The sequence below is a fragment of the Phyllostomus hastatus genome, unplaced genomic scaffold (genome assembly GCF_019186645.2).
Source record: "Phyllostomus hastatus isolate PE091 unplaced genomic scaffold, TTU_PhHast_1.1 phas_contig_471, whole genome shotgun sequence".
In the NCBI taxonomy this organism is placed as follows: domain Eukaryota; kingdom Metazoa; phylum Chordata; class Mammalia; order Chiroptera; family Phyllostomidae; genus Phyllostomus; species Phyllostomus hastatus.
The window spans coordinates 861685-867684 of record NW_025333887.1 but is presented as its reverse complement, the minus strand read 5'-3'; positions in this window follow the sequence as shown (position 1 = coordinate 867684).

Sequence of the window (6000 nt, the reverse complement as noted above, 5' to 3'; positions counted from 1 at the left end):
TTGCTGGAGGAAAATAATTTCCAACCTAGAATTCTATAAGTAGCCAAATTATCGCTGATATCTAAAGGCAGAATGGAAACTTTATCAGACATGCAAATTCTCAAAAACTTCTCTCCCTTACACTCTTTCTGTAGGAGAGGCTGGAAAATATGTACCTTCCCTGGAACTCTAAGGTAAACATGACAGAGGAAGATGAGGGCCACAGTCACACAAGCTCCAACAGAGAACAGAGGGGAAGGACCCCCAAAAGGAGAGTTCAGCATGACTCCAGGTTCCCGGCTTGGGAGCAGCCAGTCTGGATTAGAAATATGTGTCACAAAAGACAGACATATGCATTCCCTGGTCCCCATCCCAGCCCTGCCAGATACCCCACTGGGGACCCCTGTTTCCCAGCAGTCTTGTGACTTTGCCCACTGGCTTTCCTGGAAGGGAACTCCTTGAGGCCAAAGAATGACCCAGAAATTCTGTCTAAGTTTCTCTTCTCTGGGAAGAGGCCTGGACCCTACAATGAAGAGGTTGCCCTTTCCTTACAAACCACTCAGGTTTTATGTTTGTCATCTTTCTTGTGCATTTCTGTGAATTGGACCTTCCCTGTCACCCTGTTTAAATGGCAACTCTCCCACTTCTCGTCATTGTAGACTTGGGTTAGAACAGTAAAGAAATCTGACAAAGACACTATTTCCTTCTTGACTGTGATAACAAAGGCAACAGAGGTGCAAATCTGTTTTGGAAATTTATCCATTAAGTTAACTGACATTCGAGTGCTGACGATAGGCCAAGCACTTTTCCAGCACCAGATACAGTGGAAGACAAAGTGCAGCCCTGCCCTCGTGGTGCTCACCTTTCAACAGAGAAGATGAAAGTTAACATGCTCCTAATATCTGTAACGTTGGAGAGAGGTGCCCAAAAGGGAGGCAGAGCCAAGGTGTAGAGTGGCACAGTGCAACAGTGTCAGTTACTATTTTAGGTGCAGTGAGTAGGGAGGGCTTCTTTGAGCCCGGGACACTTGAGCAATTGATTGAGTGCAATTTCCTTTGCAGTGTAATCTACTATCACTGTTTGTCAATTCCTCACTGGAACTGAAAAAAACACGTATTCTCTGTGTGTACACAGTTTGATACTTAGAAAACTAATGTCGTGGATCATAAAGTTTTAGCCAACGATATTGTAAATATTTTTACATTTTCTATGTATTATGATGTTTTGACATCCTAAACAATACCTTTGTGGCTGGGGTGAGGGTGCCTTTTCCAGGGCTAGCCAATTGTCCAAGAAGGCAAATAGCAAAGGGGCAGTTGGAGAGCATGTCTTTGATATGCAAATTGACTAATCCAGTGCCATACTTCCCCTGGCTGGCCCCTACAACTGAGGAGGCAATATTCTTCTGCTTTTATCATCCCACTGCCAGGTGCCACACCACAAAAGATACCTCTATAGCCCAAAGCCTGCCGAGACTATTCAAAGTAGCCAGTCCTAAACTGTTCGCCCTGTCCTGTGTGCTTTTCCCACAGAAACCCCAGTAAAGACTCTGGCCTACATCTTTTCTGTGTTCCTTACCTCCTGACCACCCTGGAGCTTTCCCATGTGGCCCTGCATGGTGTGTCTCAGGGACCTTCTGTCTCTAGGACCCATGAGTGTAATAAACTTTGTTTCCCTGAGCCTGTGCTCTATCTCATCTTGTGGCTGTACCTGACTGGTCATCCCATAAAAGAATGCAAAACACCAACCTGCATCCTTCTCTTTGTTTTGCCCCAAGAATAAGACTGTTAAATTTATGCCCATTGTTTCTTCACATATTTCTAGCAAATTGTGTTTTTTTTTGTTTTTGAAGATTTTATTTATTTCTTTTTAGAGAGGGAAGGGAGAGAGAAAGAGAGAGAGAAACATCAATGTGCGGTTGCTGGGGGTCATGGCTTGCAACCCAGGCATGTGCTCTGACTGGGAATTGAACCTGTGACACTTTGGTTCGCAGCCCACGCTCAATCCACTGAGGTACACCAGCCAGGCCAAACTGTGCTTTCTTTGCTTCAGTGAAATACTGCTCAGTTCATGGAGATTCATTACAGTGACTTCTTTATTGTAGAGTGTCTTCCTTATTGACATAAAATGATACTTTGGGGGTACCGTTGAATATTCTTTTAATTCTCCTTTGGAAGACACTAATATTAATTTTCCCATGAGTTTAGGAAGGGGACTGCTGAGAGCAGACACATCTCTGAAGAATTCAGCCAGCGTACAGGCTGTTCAAATTAACTGGCACAGCTAAGGGACAAACCAGTGATCCTTGGGTTGGGGTGGTGGGCCCACAGTGTATAGGTAGGCCAAGCATTGTCTTCAGTAACTGGTTTAGGTGAAATCATACCACTTTGGAAATGAGTGATTATCTGAAAAGAAACATCTGATATCTATGCCAAAATGCTTGATGAAAAAGCCTAGTGTACCCAGACACATGGAGCATCAACATTCTGAAGAGTGACGGTGAGCATTAAATCCATGAACACGGAAAACTGTAAGAAAGCCAAGTATCTGTGGAGTATTTCCAAAATGGAATGGAAATGTCCAAAACTGTGAGGATACAGAAATAACAATTCAGAGAATGAAGCCAGTGATGGAGGGAGAAGAGGTGGGAGGAAGTTTGAGTGGGATGATTTCCTTATTTTTCAATAAAATTGCTCTTATCAATAGGTACTATCTAATGTTGATCAATCAACGAATGAAGATTTAAATATGTAATTTAAAGGTTTGAATAAAACCACTAGAAGATCTCAAAGTAATCATATAAACAAAAGTGTGGAGGGGCAGCCTTGGCTGGTGTGTAGCTCAGTGGATTGAGTGCTGGCCTGCAAACCAAAGAGTCATGGGTTTGATTCCCGGTCAGGGCACATGCCTGGTTTGCCGGTCCAGTTCTCCAGTGGGGTGTGTCAGAAGCAACCACACATTGATATTTCTCTCCTCTTTCTCCCTCCCTTCCGCTCTGTCGAAAAATAAATAAATAAAGTATTAAAAAAAAGTTTGGAGGGGCAAAGGGCAGGGAAGGAGGGGAAGTGGCAAGGAGAATGAGCCTGCCAATTTCCTAGTCTTTTATTTTATTTTATTTTATTTTTTAAAAGATTTTATTTATTATTTAGAGAGAGGAGATGAGGGGGAGAAAGAGAGGAAGAGAAACATTAATTGGTTGGCTGTTGCATGCCCACAAGACCTGGCCCACAACCTTGGCATGTGACCTGACTGGGGACCTTTCAGTTTGTAGGTCAGCACTCATCCCACTGAGCCACACCAGCCAGGGCCAATATCCTAGTTTGTTTTTTTTTTAAAGTAGAGAGTTCATCAGTGGGCCTGCCCCAGGCCTGTTAGTCCTCAGGTCCTCACCTGCAGGGTGGGGCCTTGCTACCTGCCTTTCCCAGGCTCTTGACTCAGCTGGTTTCAGACTGGGATTGACAGTGAGAGGTAGGTACAAGAGAAAGACAGTGGAGGAGGGGAACAGAGAGGTTATTGCCTCTCTCCCTCTCTGCCCAAAGAGCAATAGCTGTAGATCCTACTGAGAGGCCCTCCATCATTCTAGGTCTCCTCCCTGTGTGCCTCTAGCCTAGAGGTGGCAGCAACTCCCTGCTCATGGTCCCCTAGCTGCCTCACTACCCCCCATCAACCTCCCAGTAGTCCTAAGTGCCCCTTTCCTGGCATTCAGTGCCCTTAGTTGAAATGTTTTCTCTTTTCCTAAGAGGACCTTAATAGATAAAATAGCCATTTTGTTGTCACAATAAGGAACCCTCCATACTGGGCATCATGGCAGAGGCAAGTGATGAATGAAGCACTAATCACATATATGGGTCCAGCAGAAGTAAGGCCTACTGGTGTATGTTTGGTAAGGTCATAATATGGGTGTCATAATTTATAGCTTTAATTTGAACATTTCACCTAAAATATCATATGGTGTGCTTGAGTGTGATATTGTTATGCTGCAGAATTACATGCTTATGATTTTGTAATAAAAAGGGGGTGTTATTTGTGCCAGACCTTGTATATTAAGCCAGAAAGGGTCCTCAAGAAATTTCAAAAAAATAGAAAAGAAACAATACAGAATGCATTCTTAGAGTAGAATGTTAACGACAAAAATGGAAAAGAAAACAAAAACCTACTTTTAGAATTTAGAACTTCCTTTTAAAAATCTTTGGTAACAAAAAAGTCAAAGAAAAATTCAGAATATTTAGAAAACAGGAATAATGAGAACAGAAATAACTAGTTGGAACACAGAGAAACAAGAGAACTGGTAAATAAATCCTGAAATTGGTTCTTTGACAACCCCAAAACAAGACAAGAAGATAAAATAGTAGCCAACTTAAGCAAAGGAAAAAAAATAACACAAAATTCCCCAATCTGGGAAACAATAACAGATAGAGACAAAGTCTGTAATCTCCCAAGACCTCATACAAGCGCCCTTAAGCCCCCCAGGGTCACAAGCAAGTTGTGATCAAGGCAACAGTAAAAGTAGTTATGGTGGGGGGCAAATGCAGAAAAATGTACTTGAACAATAATAAAATATTTTTTAAAGTAGTTATGGCAGGAGAACCCTTAACCACAGAGGATGTTCTCATAAAGAGACCCCCGATGCCTGATTGAACTACTGCCACTGTTTCAAATGTCACCTTCAGACCCAACCCAGTCCAGGAGCAGAAAGGCTGTGGCTTCCCAGAATCCCCTAGAGGATTTGTCTGAACTTCTCATTGGCCAGAACTAGGTCACCAGTCACTGCAGTTCGCCACAGCAGGATTTCTTCCTGAATCACACAAGAAAACAGTGGGAGCCAGCATACAACTAGGGCTCTACTGACAAAGCCGAGGGGGGATGTGCCCCAGACTGGGTGGTGTCTAGGTCTCTTCAGTCTCTAAGATCATTTGTCTCTTTCAGAACGAAAGCTGCACTATTTTCATCAATGTCATTTCAGAGTATCTTTGGTACCTGGTAAGGCAAGTCTTCCCTTGAGTCAACATATTCTTGCCCATCTTGTGTATTTTTACTCTGTTGAACCTTAGAATCAATCATATTGTCATGTTCAGTGATGCTCAGGTAGGGAGAAAACGGCTGTCATTTATCGGACCCCTTCAACCTCCAATATGCTTCTGTTCTGCCTTTCCCCACTCTCCCACCTCTCCCTCAATGATTGTCTTTTCATCTTTATAAGGGTGGGATGTAAATGTTAACTCTGACAATGTAAAAATAAAGTGTAACTGTTACGAAGTTGTCAAAGATATATTACTACTATTGAAAGGTAATGGAACAAGAGGTTTGAGTGTGTTATTTAAACTTAGAAAGAACTAAAGATAGTGTGAATATAAAATATGATGTGTCATGGGTCCCCAGACCACTCTCAGGATCACCCAGGCCTGCTGAGTTAACCCTACACTACACATAAGGGGAAGAGGGCTATGTCCCATCTGTAATAGAAACCTATCCCTTCATGTAAGTGCATAGGTTGACTCTAAAAGTTGAAAACCAAAGACAAAAATTAACATTATGATGTTCATGTAAATATTTTGTAATGCCAAATCAAGAAGAGGTGTGCTACGATTACATTTCATTTTTATAAGTCTAATTTGATGCCTGGGCCATTTCAAGAGAGATTATTTTTAGCATCAAGGTCCAATTGTTTCTCTTTTCTTACACACCATCGGTTGGTAAAATTATAATATATTTTACTTTGCTTCTTATTTTGATCATAACTTCCTTGTCCAGGTCTTTTTCACCTGCTGTTTTTATTTTTCCCCTTATTTTTTGTACCGTTGGGTTGGCCAATAAGTCTGTATGGTTTTTTCTGTGAAATAAAAGACACAGTTTTCATTTTCACCAATTACTTTATTGACTTGGATATTTTGAGTATGTCATCTATCTTCCCCTATTGACTTCTAGTGGGTAGAGGCCAGGGGTGCTGCTGAACATCTTCTAATGCAATGACAGCCCCACAGCAAAGAATTACTTGGCCAAAATATCAATAGTACAGAGAAA